General features: G+C 52.8%; 1 long non-coding RNA gene and 5 other non-coding genes across 6 annotated transcripts in view; 1 reads left to right on the plus strand and 5 right to left on the minus strand.

Annotated features, from left to right (window-relative positions):
* The window catches only part of LOC146894847 (uncharacterized), a 41717-nt gene extending 35142 nt beyond the window's left edge, over positions 1–6575 (minus strand). Inside the window, exon 1 of the long non-coding RNA XR_015001118.2 lies at positions 6402–6575. This is a non-coding gene — a long non-coding RNA (uncharacterized LOC146894847). The remainder of the gene's footprint in view (positions 1–6401) is intronic.
* Positions 3982–4053, minus strand: Trnae-cuc (transfer RNA glutamic acid (anticodon CUC)). Its single transcript has one exon. It is a non-coding gene; the product is annotated as a tRNA-Glu (tRNA).
* On the minus strand, positions 5270–5341 carry Trnad-guc (transfer RNA aspartic acid (anticodon GUC)). The gene has a single exon. It is a non-coding gene; the product is annotated as a tRNA-Asp (tRNA).
* An 84-nt stretch (positions 6576–6659) lies between the features above and the next one.
* Trnag-gcc (transfer RNA glycine (anticodon GCC)) lies at positions 6660–6730 on the plus strand. The gene has a single exon. It is a non-coding gene; the product is annotated as a tRNA-Gly (tRNA).
* A 5012-nt stretch (positions 6731–11742) lies between these two features.
* On the minus strand, positions 11743–11814 carry Trnae-uuc (transfer RNA glutamic acid (anticodon UUC)). The gene has a single exon. It is a non-coding gene; the product is annotated as a tRNA-Glu (tRNA).
* A 323-nt stretch (positions 11815–12137) lies between these two features.
* Trnag-ucc (transfer RNA glycine (anticodon UCC)) lies at positions 12138–12209 on the minus strand. The gene has a single exon. It is a non-coding gene; the product is annotated as a tRNA-Gly (tRNA).
* Between the last annotated feature and the right edge of the window lie 1559 nt (positions 12210–13768).

Consider the following 13768-nt stretch of genomic DNA (forward strand, 5'->3'; position numbering starts at 1 on the left):
CCCAGGAACAGAACCAAGTGGGGCTCTTCAGTTGACTCTGGTGGGCAGTCCCAGCTTAAACAAGGTAGCCAACCAAGATCAAGAGAGATCCAATGATGGTGCTTGGAGATCGGGTTTTTACACTGGCGGCGGCTGCTGCAGCTGCTGCTGCTGCTGCTGCTGTTGGTGTTGATTGTGGAGTGGCAGTGGTGGTGGTGGTGGTGGTGGTGAGGTATTGAGGCTTTGGGATTATGGGGAGTTGAAAACGAATAGGAGCAGAGGCAGCCTGATCTCTGCTAGCAGGTCCTGGGACCATCTGATGTGGTTCCTGCACATTCATTTTTGAGTAGGAACCAGGATCAAATGTGTCACTTAGAGAAACCTTGAGGTGAGACGGTTTTATTTCTTCCTAGGAGTCCTTAATGCCACACTGGTGGAAGTGGGGATAGGTGGGGACATGGGGCTGGAGTTCATTTGGGTTTGAGGTTTGGGTTTTGGGGCTTGTAAGCAGGGTGAGGTAAGAGAACTAGAAGCAGGAGTTGGAGCAGAGGAGTAGCATGAGGGCTGCTTACTGGCTCTCTTATCCAGTGCAAGACAACCACCCACCTCCTCCCTTCATGTGCCTTCCCACACCACTTGTGAATCAAGACAATACCCTACATGTTCGAATAAAGACCCATCATCTTTTGACAAGGAAGCAAAAAAAAATCTCAAATGATAAAAAGAAAGAATATTTATCAAGTATTGCTGGCATAACTGGATATCAACATGTAGAAGAATGAAGATAAATGATCCCTACTATCACCATGCACAAAACTCAAGTCCAAAACGATTAAACACCTCAACACAAAGCCAGCCACACTGAACCTTATAGAAGAGAAAGCAGGAAGTACACTTGAACGTATTGGCACAGGAAACCACTTCCTAAATAGAACCCCAGCAACACAGACACTGAGAGAAACAATTAATAAATGGGACCTCCTTAAACTGAAAAGCTTCTGGAAAGCAAAGGACATGGTCAACGAGACAAAATGACAACCTACAGAATCAGAAAAGATCTTCACCAATCCCACATCAGACAGAGGTCTGATCTCCAAAATATACAAAGGACTCAAGGAATTGGACACCAAAACAACACATAATCCAAAAAAAAAATAAATGGAGTAAAGACATAAACAGAGAACATTCAACCGAGAAATCTAAAATGGCTGAAAGATACTTAAGGAAATGTTAAATATCCTTAGTCATCAGAGAAATGCAAATCAAAACAACTCTGAGTTTCCATCTTACACCTGAAAGAATGGTAAGATCAAAAACACTGATGACAACTGATGGTGGAGAGATTGTGAGGAAAGGGGAACACTTCTGCATTGCTGGTGGAAATGCAAGCTGGTACAACCCCTTTCGAAATCAGTGTGCATTTTCTCAGAAAATTTGGAAACAACCTTCCACAAGTCCCAGTTTTACTACTTTGGGGTATATATCCAAAGGAAGCTCAATCGTGCCACAAGGACATGTGCTCAACCATGTTCATAGCAGCTTTGTTTGTCATAGCCAGAACCAGGACACAACCTAAATGCCCCTCGACTGAAGAATGGGTAAGGAAAATGTGGTACATTTACACAATGGAGTACTACACAGCAGAAAAACAAACAAATAAAACTCGACAGCTTGAATTTTTGGAGGAAAATGAATGGAGCTAGAAAACGTTATTTTGGGTGAGGTAACCCAGACACAGAAAGACAATTATCACATGTACTCACTCATAAGTGATTTTTAAACATAAAGCAAAGAAAGCCAGCTCACAAACCACAATCCCATAGGTCTTCAACAACAATGAGGACACTAAGAGAGACTTACATAGATGTAATCTATATGGGAAGTAGAAAGTAGAAAAAGACAAGATCTCCTGAGTAAACTGCGAGCATGGGGACCTTGGAGGAGGGTTGAAGGAGGAAGGGAGAGGCAGGGAGGAGAGCAGAGAAAAAGGTAGAGCTCACTGAATATCAATTTAAACAAAGGAAAAAAAAAAAGATCAATCATCACCTCGTGGAGGCGTCTCCTGAAATGAGAGCCTCTCTTCCCAGATGAGTGCAGGGTTTTGTCAAGTTCTCCAGAAACAAGCAGCACAGTTGACCCTGTGCCAACGTGGCACACAAGCCGGTCGTTTATTGAACCATAACCATTCCTTTCTTGTTCATCTCATTTTAATCTCGAAGGCACGGGATCGTTCCTGGTACCGATTTCAGTCTGAGTGAGGCTTGGGATTTTTGCCAGCAAACCACCACCAAAAGCAGCTTGGGTGGAGAAGTGTTGGTTTTTTAAGCTCCTAAGTCCCTCACAGAGGGCAGCCTGGGTAGGAAAGCAGAGGCAGGAACTAATGAGGTAGGTAACTCTCGGTGGGGGAGTGCTCCCACCTGGCTTGCTCAGCCTGCTGCCCTACACCTCAGGACCACCTGCCCAAGGATGGCACACTCCTGGCCACAACCACCCCGGCTTTGCCCCACACCCCAGCCACCATTCCTCCCCCCGTGTGCTGTCTGTCCCACAGCAATCATTCGATCGTTCATCACAGGCACATGCTAGAGAGACCCTTTCTTTAAGCAGAGTCCCTCTTCCCAGCCAGAAGGGCCGAGCTGACTAGAAACCATGGAGCACAGAGTTGAGCGTGGATCCTTGCGACGACCCCATTCGGACACCTGCAAGCATAGGCTTGCCTGGTGTCTTTTTCCCATGGCCATCTCATGGGAGCCACACAACTGGCCTGGCAGATTGCTGGACAGACCCTTCCCAGATCCAGCTCAACAGGGGTGTCTCTGTTTTGGGAAGGCTAAAGGGCGGGTCGGGGGTGAAGTCTGGTTGGAAAAAGGCGTGTCTGTGCTCCCCCAGGAGGGGCTGACACTATGCCTCGGATCAAGGTGGAGCTGAACCCAGCGGTAAGCACTCCAGGATCTGTCTCCCTGCCACAGACTTGCTTACAGGGTCACGACCGAGGGGACCTTCCCGACAACGGACCCAAAATGTAGATGGGCCTCTAGGGGTTCTGCTCCAATTTCCCAACTGACACCCGCACCTGCACCGCTTGCCCATGCACACAAGGAGCTGCAGACACAGCGGCCTTAAAACAGCCATCCTTGGCCTCAGCTCTCCCAAGCAGCGCTGGGGGCTTTCGAAGAAATCGGGCCTGAGGTGGCGCACTGCCTGCCTTGTGGCACTGCGGAAGCTTAGTAACCACACCAGGTGCTTTCGGCTGCCACGCTGTCTGTTATCAGCATGGAATTAACACCATCCCACAGAGCACCCGCACCCACGGCTGAACACGCACTCTCCTCCCGATCCCATAGCAACACTGTCAACATAAATGATCACTTAGAGACTACGGAGTTTTGCAAAATACTCATGCATACATGCATGCATACATACATTCATACGTATATACATGCCTAGGCTCACACACATATATACAAGGAAATACAGACAGACATACAGATAGACAGACATATTCACACATACACACACAGGCACACACATACACTGTAGACTTGAAAGATTCACTGCATTTGTTTGAAGTCGTTGCTCAGTTGTGAAGAACCGTGAAAAGAACTCAGGGAGCGTGTGATGCAGGTTTGGCAGGTTGGACAAGCTAGACGGTTTCTTGAGACCTAAGAGCAGGCAATAGAGTGAGGTGGACACTCAGTGGGCTCCATGAGTGGGTCGGAAGCTTGCGCGGGAGTGCTGCGTGTCGGGTGTGTGTGTGTGTGTCGGTGGTGTCATAGTGGCGGTGTTTAGGCTGGGTTTGTCGGTCCGCAGCAGGGCTTAGCTGGACAAGCGCTGAGGAGTTGGTGTTGTGCGGGAGAATACAGTGGGCGTGAGTGGCAAGGTAGGAAAATGGTGTTGCGTGTGAGGGCAGGGAGCGCCGGTGAAGCTGTAGGCTGTTGGGTTGCGAGGGAGGGTGTATGAGTGGAGAGAAGCAACAGGGTCTCTGAGAGGAAGAAAAGAAACTTCCCTGACCGGGAATCGAACCCGGGCCGCGGCGGTGAGAGCGCCGAATCCTAACCACTAGACCACCAGGGAGGGATGCACAGCTTCCGACGGTGCGGATCTCTCGTGGGCAGCCAGAATGTCAGCCAGTCCGCGGCTGGCATTCGGCGTCCATACGATTGATCAGCGCCTGCCTGTGCCCCTCAGTGCCCTGCCAGGTGCCCGGTGACCGGAGCCCTATATCACTTCTCCAGCAAGCCGGGCACCACTTCCCGGTAGACCCCAGGCTCTGTTCCTGGCCCTTCTCCTCCGACTCGCCACTTTCTCAAAAGGTCTAGAGTCTCCAGCCATTGTATGGTCTTTCGGCCCGCCGCGCAGTCTCGGAACAGGCGGAGAGGCGCCAGAGGACAGGGCCACTGTCGATACTGAACCTTGGCAAAAGTGGGTACTGTGCGTTGGCCGGGAATTGAATTCGTGTCACCACTATACCACCAACGCCGCACCGCCACGACGCCACACACAGACACAGACACACACAGACACACACACACACACACACAAACACACACACACACATACACACGGCCCCGGGGACGGCCACCAGCCAGCGGACAGCGAAGATGTCGTGGTCGCTTACCAGGTCCTTCCCACGACTGCCCCAACCTCAAATTCAAAGCCGAAGCCGACACCAACGAAGACAGGGACACCCACGCCAACCGCAACCCGGCCTGCGCCTCAGCCGCCGAGCACGTGCTGTTCCTCGCCGACCCATGTCACCCGCGCTTCTCGCACGCACACGCCTGTGCTGCGCGGCACTCTCACGACGGTCATAGGATTCAAGGAACAGCCGGGACAACACCGAGCGGGCTCGTCACCATCCAGAGACGCCTGTCACAGCGGTGACTCAGGCACCGAGGGTCGCAGGCCTGCGACTCTCACACCCGCCCATCATCCTCATAGTGGTGGGGCGGGTCATTTAGTCCTAACTCCAGTAGGACTATGTTGAGAGGGAAAAATTATCAACTCACGAAAGGAAGTTGCATCTGGACTCTCCTGTAGAATGTCCATACAGCCATTTACTGTTCTAAGATCTTACAGCAACCTCCATTATTAGACTTTTTCTTAATAACAGAGATATGAATATTTTAGGGAGAGGTGGATGCCACTATGCATCCTGCCTCTAGCTGTTCCAGGAACTTAGTCTGCAGAACAGGCTGGCCTTGAACTCACAGAGATTTGTAGGTCTCTGCCTCCAAAGAGCTGGGATTGAAGGCACGCGCCATTACACCTGGCTAAAATAATAGCACGTCTCCCCGTCGGGGAATCGAACCCCGGTCTCCCGCGTGACAGGCGGGGATACTTACCACTATACTAACGAGGACAACTACCACTTTGTGGTCACCAGCACTTCCAACCATCATCGACGCGCTTCGCTGACAGACCCGTCACCCTCCCTCCGAAGCACCGCCGATCTCCGCACCGAGCCACAAAGTCTCCCCGACGCGGCCAGAACGCCCCTCACATCAGGACGCGGACCCTCAGCCCTGTGAGACCACCGCATCCCAGCCCCCTGGTCCCGCCCATCGCCGCAAGAGAGGCTGGTCTCGTTCCTGGGCGGCCCCGCGTGGGCTGTGGTGGTGCGGGGAGCCACAGCGGGTACGGGTCCGGGTCCGGGACCGGGACAGGGAGCGACTTTGGCGCCTAACATCATATCGACGTCGAAGCGCTGGACCCTGTCCACACCCGTAATTAAGCACCCAAACACCCACGAGCCCGAGAGCCCCAACAAACCAGGTCCGCCGCGCCCACACCCACCATAAGGACGACCGAACGCTCTAAGGCGCTGCGTTCAGGTCTCAGTCTCCCCTGGAGGCGTGGGTTCGAATCCCATTCCTGACAACCACAACTTTTTGCCACCCGCACCCACCCCACCACATCCGTGCGTGCCTCCTTCCACCGCCGCTCCGACGCCGCCCACACTCCTCTCTCGCCCGCAACCTTCTCTCACACGCCCGGACCTGAAGGATCGCCCTGCTCTCGACACCCGACAGTTACTGGAGGGCAGCGGCGGGGGCGCATGCTGGACGCCTTGCTAAAGCCACCTCCGGGGAGGGAAGAGGCTCGAGTCCGTGCGGGCCCGATCCAGAGCGGCTGGCCAGCCAGTTAAAAACAGAGGACCACGTCCAACCCTTCTCGACACCCGCACTTCTTGGTCCGGCCCTCTCGCTCATCACCGCTTTCCTGCTCGTTCCTGCTCCTCTAGTTCCTGCGGGAGACGCCCCACAACCCACCCCCGCGCTCATCCTCTCGGACTGTGCTAGTCCAGACTTCTTCTGTGCACAGGTGCCCGTCGCCATCGTACACCTGCCGTCTCTAGGTGCGCGCACAGCCACTCGGGTGCCCGCCCACGCGCCGACTTGCAAGGTAGGCTGGCTTCCTACCTCCTCGGCTGGCACGCAGGGAGAGGCAGGGTTGACGTCGAATACAGGCATCTCGGAGAGGGGAGAGACGCAGCTCAGCCGAGGAGCCTCAGTCTGGTCCCTCAGTCTGGTTCCGGGGACTCTCCTGTCCGTGACCCTCGCGCTCCCCTGCTTGGTCCATGGGGCACAGGCCCGGAATCTAGGTGTCAGGGAGAAAGAAGAGCTAGTTGGTCTGGCAGCATAGGCTGTGACAGCCGTCCGGGATCATACTAGACCATGGCATGGGTGGTTCAGTGGTAGAATTCTCGCCTGCCACGCGGGAGGCTCGGGTTCGATTCCCGGCCCATGCAGAGTCCACTTCGTTTTGGTTCTCATGCACGCACTGCCCCAGTCGCCAATACCCAGGGTGCACAGTACATCGCCTGCACACCGCCAGCGGTGTACCATTAACACAGTCATACAGCGCCTGGCCACCCCCCGCCCCAGCCTAGTCCTCTCCCCTCAACTCAGACACCATCACCTGCCCTAACCATCTACTCCAGTATTTCAAAGCACCTGACATACTCACCTTCCCATGTGCACACACAGTTCCAGCTGCCATCCAGTGCCTCCACCTTTCTTGTTTCTCCACCCCCGCGTCACTCACACCCCACACTTTCAGCCTCCCACTCCACAGTGCCATCCACGCACAGCCTGGCTCTCCCACAATGGACACTTACTTGGTGAACCTCTCTTGCCTGGGACCTCAAACACCTCCCTAGCCCAAGGCCCTCTTCTGCCTCATTTGCCAAGGGACAGTCCTGCAGGGGACCAGGTGCCTTCTTTCCCCTAATCCTTCGCCAACAGCAACTGTTGAAGAACCCAGAGAACTTCAGAGCTCCCAGGAGACCTCACCCGGCAGGAGGTCTCTCTGTATCTCTCTTTCTATCTCTCACACCCACCCACCTACACACACACACACACACACACACACACACACACACACACACACAAATGCATACACACACAAGAGCAAGAGAGACCCAAAGTTGATGCTTGGAGAGGGGGTTTTTTACCTTGGCTGCTACTGCTGCTGGTGGTGGTGGTGGTGTTGGTGGTGGTGGTGGTTGTGGTGGTGGTGGCGTTGGTATGAGGGAGAGTTGAATATGGATAAAAGCAGAGGTAGCCTGATCTCTGCTAGCAGGTCCTGGGACCATCTGCTGTGGTTCCTGCACATTTATTTCTGAGTATGGACCGGGATCACATCATATTCGGATCAAATGTGTGACTTAGAGAAACCTTGAGGTGAGACAGTTTTATTTCTTCCCAGGAGTCCTTAATACCACACTGGTGGAAGTAGGGAGAGGTGGGGACGTGGGGCTGGAGTTCATGGGCATAGGGGACAAGGGTTTGAGGTTTGGGTTTTGGGGCTTGTAAGCAGGGTGGGGTGAGAGACCTAGAGGCAGGAGTTGGAGCAGAGGACTAGCATGCGGACTGCTTACTGGCTCTCTTATCCAGTGCGAGACAACCACCCACCTCCTCCCTTCATGTGCCTTCCCACACCACTTGTGAATCAAGACAATACCCTAGATGATCGACTTAAGACCCATCATTATCTTATGGAGGCATCCCCTGAATTGAGAGCCTCTCTTCCCAGATGAGTCCATGGTTTTGTCAAGTTCACCAGAACCAAGCAGCACAGTTGACCCTGTGTCAACCTGGCACACAACTCGGTTGTTTATTGAACCATAACCGTTCCTCTCTGGTTCATTCCCAATAGCTAATTTTAATCTCAACATCGTCATAAAAAACATAAAGAACTGTAGCTGGGTAGTTTATTCTTAAGTCACGACGCTCGGGGACCCGACACCCAGATTTCTAATGAATATGTGGAAACTTTTTCTTACTTATTAAATGCTTGCTGGTATCAGCTTGGCTTCTTTCTAGCCAGCTCTTCTTTACTTAAATTCGACCGTCTACCTTTATCTCTGGGCTTTTACCTTTCTCCATTCTATCTATCTTTCTGTCCTTTTCTTGAGTGGCTGTCTGTCTGTGTGGCTGGGTGGCCGGCCCCTGGCATCCTCCTCTCCTTCTCCTTTTCTCCCTCCTCTCTTCCTTCTCCTTTCAATCTCTGCACCTGGCAGCTTTGCCTACCCTCTCCTGCCTAGCTATTGACTGTTCAGCTCCTTCTTATACCAATCAGATGTTTTAGACAGGAAGAATAACACAGCTTCCCAGAGCTGTTAAACAAATGCAACCTAAGAGAATGTAACACATCCTTACATCATTAAACAAATATTCCACATCATAAACGAACGTAAGAAACACATCTCCGACTAATAACTTAAAGAACTTTAGAACTTTAGTCAGTCAGTAACAATCCCAACTTCAACGTTCAGTCTCCTTAAGATACCCAGGGTCGTTTCAACATTCAAAATTCCTTCGAACCTTAACTGCCTTGGCCATGGGTTCTTGTCAATTTCAATATTTCAAAAGAATATTTTTTTGTTTTTATTTTTCATTTCTGTTTGTTTGTTTACAAGTAAAACACTCTTTTGCACGTAGAGGAACGAGAACCAGGGCAGGATCACAATCAGAGGAAAACAAAACCAGAGTCCAACACTGTCAGAAGCCCAGTGCCTGACATCACCTGTTCACCTTGTGGGTTACAGACGGTGCGGACAGTCACCCTCCCCTGTCTCTGCTATTCACTGCAGTGGCAGTTTGTCTCCCACTCTGAGGCTGCTGCTCCCCTTGGTAGTTTGTCCCACGGTACAGGACCGGCATCTCCCAGATGCTCACTGACAGCCCAGCTCTGCTGGGCCCTCCTCATGGTCTCTGAGCCTACCCCTACCCTGTGGAAGTGACAAACCTAGGCAGCTTCCCTAAGACACACCCGTTCTGGCTGAAGTGGGGCTCACTGCACTGTACTTGAGGCTGCGTCCTTACTCCTGTCCCCTTTCAGTTTCTAGAGACTCCACCCACCGCGCACCCCCAAGCTTCCGGTCCTTCTAGGATCCAACCTCCCACACCCTCCACAGAGACAAACACTATATAGCTGACTCCTCTTACAGGGTTTCAGAACGACTGGCTGCCCTGAGGTTCATCCTCAGCACTTCTGAACCACCGGCTCTGCATGCTGACCTACAGGAAGCACCCCCAGGGCGCTTCACCTCAGTGATGCTGCTGTCTTCATCACCGCTGGCTTCTCGGCTCCAGGTGAGCACCAGCGATAACTGTCCCTGTCAGCCCAGGTTTCACCTTGCTGAGTTGAGCCTCTTGTTCATTAACCACAGGTGACTTCTCAGCCCCAGATGCAGACACAGCAGGACCACAGATTCTTCATTCTAAACTCTAAATAGCCACAAAAGAGTCTTTCAGGGACATTCCCCCTGCCTCTGAAACTTCATGAGCCAGGCCTTTATCTTGTGTCTGCATTGCAAAACTCAACATTCTCTCCCAAGGTCCCACAGAGGAGCACAGGCAGCTTGGAGCCTTCAGCTGCTTGGCAGGCCCACCATTCAAAGGCCTTCCCCAAGCATCCTGAAGGCACGGGATCGGCTCTGTCCCATCAATACCCCACTCCAGTAACCAATTTCAGTCTGAGTTAGGCTTGGAATTGTTGCCAGCAAACACCACAACCAAAAGCAGCTTGGGAGGAGAGCTATTGGTTTTTTAGGCTCTTAAGTCCCTCACAGAGGGAAGTCAGGGTAGGAAAGCAGAGGCAGGAACTGATGCTGTAGGTTGCTGTCGGTGGGGGAGTGCTTAGCCTGCTGCCTTACATCTCAGAACCACCTGCCCAAGGATGGCACGCTCCTGGCCACCACCACCCTGGCTCTGCCCCACACCCCAGCCACCATCCCTTCCCCTGTGTGCTGTCTGTCCCACAGCAATCATTCGATCGTTCATCACAGTCACATGCTAGAGAGACCTTTTCACAAGCAGAGTCCCTCTTCCCAGCCAGAAGGTTCGCATGCGACGACCCCATTCCCACACCTGCTAGCATAGGCTTGCCTGGTGTCTTTTTCCCATGGCTGTCTCATGGGAGCCACACAACTGGCCCGGCAGCTTGCTGGACAGAGCCTTCCCAGATCCAGCTCGACACGGGTGTCTCTGTATTGGGAAGGCTTCAGGGCAGGGCAGCGGTGTCGTCTAGTTGGAAAAAGTCGTGTCTATGTTCCCCTAGGGTGGGCTGACACTATGCCTCCCATCGAGGCGGAGCTGAACCTAGCGGTAAGCATTCCGGGATCTGTCTTCGTGCCTTGGACTTGCTGGCAGGGTTACGACCGAGGGAACCCACCGGCAATGGACCCACAAGCTAGTTGGGCAGAGGTTCGGACTCACACCCGCACCTGCACCGCTTGCCCGCGCACACAAGGAGCCGCAGAAACAACGGCCTTAAAACCGCCAGGCTTGGCCTCAGCTCTCCCAAGCCACTCTGGGGCTTTCGAGGAAATCGTGCCCCGGGTCGCGCACTGTCAGCCCCGTGGCGCTCCGGAAGCTTAGTAACCACACCAGATGCTTTCTGCTGCCACCCTGTCTGTTATCAGCACGGAATCAGCACCACCTCACGGAGTACCCCTACCCACCGCCGGGCATGCACTCTCCTCCCCATCCCATAGCAACACTGCGTTGCCACCATAAACCATCACTTAGAGACCATGGAGTTTTGCAAGATACGCATGCATACATACATACATACATACATACGTATATACATACCTAGGCTCACACACATACACACAGAGGACAGAAATACAGACAGACAGATAGACAGACATACTGACACACACACGCGCACGCGCGTATACACACATACACTGTAAAGAATCACTGCATTTGTTTGAAGCTGTTGTTCAGTTATGAAGAGCAGGGAAAAGGTCCTAAGGAGCGTGTGATGCAAGTGTGGCAGGTGGGACGAGCTAGACGGTTTCTTGGAGACCTAAGAGCAGGCGATAGAGTGAGGTGGAGACTCAGTGGGTTCCATGAGTGGGTCGGAAGCTTGCGCATGAGCGCTGTGTGTCGGGTATGTGTGTGTCGTCGGTGTGATAGTGGCAGTGTGTAGACTGGATGTGTCGGGCCGAGCAGGGCGTAGTTGGACAGGCGCTGAGGAGTTGGTGTGTGCAGGAAAAGATATTGGTCCTCAGTGGAAGGTAGGAAAATGGTGGTGAGTGTTCGGGCAGGGAGCGCCGGTGAGGCTGTAGGCTGTTGGGTTGCGAGGGAGGGTGTATGAGTGGAGAGGAGCAGCAGGGTCTCGCGGCGAGACGCTGTTGGGTAAAATGTAAGAAAGGTGATGTGAGGTAGTGGGGGCTCCCCCTTGCGGGGCAGGACAGGTGTCAAAAAAGAGGTGAAGTGTCAAAGAGGCAAAGGTTTACAGAGAAGCTTCCCTGACCGGGAATCGAACCCGGGCCGCGGCGGTGAAAGCGCCGAATCCTAACCACTAGACCACCAGGGAGCGACATACATCATCCGACGTGTCCGCCTCTCGCAGAATGTCAGCCAGTCTGCCAAGCTGACTGCAAGCCGCCCGCCGCAGCTGATCGCCCGGCATTATCCGGCTGGCATTCGGCGCCCAGGCGATCAATCGGCGCCTGCCTGTGCCTCTCCCTGCCCTCGCTTCTCCGTCCATTCGGGCGCCACCTCTCGGTAAGACGCCTGGCATGGCCCTTCTCCTGCGGCTCGCAACACTCTAAAAAGGTGTCTAGGGCCTCATCCTGTTGTTTGGTCGTTTGGACAGGCGCAGTCTTGGGACAGAAGCTTGGCAAAAGCCAAATACTGTGCGTTGGCCGGGAATCGAACCCGGGTCAACTGCTTGGAAGGCAGCTATGCTCACCACTATACCACCAACGCCACACTGCTGCTGCGCTAGTCCACAGCAACTAGTGGACAGCAGAGGCGTCGGGGTTTCCTACCAGTTTACACCCTGTGTACTCTTCATGCTGACATTGACTGCAACCCCAATCCTGGCTCCGGCCCTGCGCCTCGTTATTCGACGTTCTCTCCTTTTCGTCCCTCCTGACTGCTGCAATTCTGTTCTGACAGGTCACACCACGACGGCCAAAGGGACCAGACTAGGGTCCTCGGATAGGGTTCATCATTATTATTACTATCAGCACCATCGCCAGCACCACCAGCACCACCGCTAGCTAGCTTCAGCACCACCACCAACCACACCCTTCGCAATAGATTTGAGCTGTACTCCGTAGACTGAATGGGTTTAACACACATTTGTAGAACATTACACTAATTCAATGCTGAATATGCATTTTTTCTCTGCAGATTGGAAACAGGAGCAGAGTGCGTGGAGTGCAGGACACAGTTCTGGGCTTGGAGTATGCCGCCAAGGTTCAAAGGCCCCGGGGCTGCCATCAAAAAAAAAAAAAAAAGAAAAGCAAATTGTCCCATGGGGAACGGAACCGCAGTCTCCCGCGTGACAGGCAAGAGTATCCATCACTATGCTAAAGTGGATAATGGCACCCCTGTTTTTGTGACCCTGGCCCCATTCTGACAGGCCTGCCAGCCTCCAGTGCCGACTTCTGCACACAAACACGAAAGCCTCCCGGACTCCTTGGGAACGCCCTTCCCACCAGGTCAGGACCTGCCGTCCTGTGTGACAATGGAGTATCTGTTCCCTGCCGCCGCCCGGGCTAGTGAGCCGGCCTCTGAGAGGTGAGAAGAGACTGCGGACCTCGCCCTTGGCAGCAGGAGAGGCTGGTGCCACACCTGGGCGGCCCTGCGCCGGGTGGGGGTTGAGTGGTGTGTTATGAACATTTCGAAAGGTACAGGGATTTCGTCCTGTGGGGATTTTTGTGTCCAGGAGTGTTTGGACTGGGTACTCCGGGGACACCGACTTGAGGCAGCAGACTTGAGTATTGAAGGCTGAAGTAAATAGTAGGCACGAACCTAAAAGTGCTGTATTCCTGGAATCCTAGGTATATTTCTAAATGAAATCTTTGACAAAAAGAGCAGTAATGAACAGACAGAAAAGACATCGAAGGCCAACTCACACAGATTGTGAGATGATTATATATTTGATGTATAATACATGTAGTAGCCACCACCCCTTGAAATACTTAAAATTGAGTCTAAACTGAAATATGTTGGAAGCAAAACAATATATGTAGGCTTTTGGAAATCTAAAAATATAGCAGGCTTTCTCTTAGGCCACCAACCAGCTCTCAAATCATTAGTTTTGAATGCTCGGCCTTAGCTTAGCTCTTATTTTAATCTGTTTCTCTTTATCTAGGTTTCTCCTCTGGGCTTTTTACCTTTCTTTCTATCTTTCCTACTTTTCTGCTGTCTCCATATCTGTCTGGCAACTCTCTGACTTCTGGCCCCAAGTGTGGCCCTCTCTCTCTGGTTCTCTTCATTCCTTCTTCACTTCTCTCTTGAGCCCAGATTCCTCCTTC

This window comes from Myodes glareolus, chromosome 5 (genome assembly GCF_982192425.1).
Source record: "Myodes glareolus chromosome 5, mMyoGla1.1, whole genome shotgun sequence".
In the NCBI taxonomy this organism is placed as follows: domain Eukaryota; kingdom Metazoa; phylum Chordata; class Mammalia; order Rodentia; family Cricetidae; genus Myodes; species Myodes glareolus.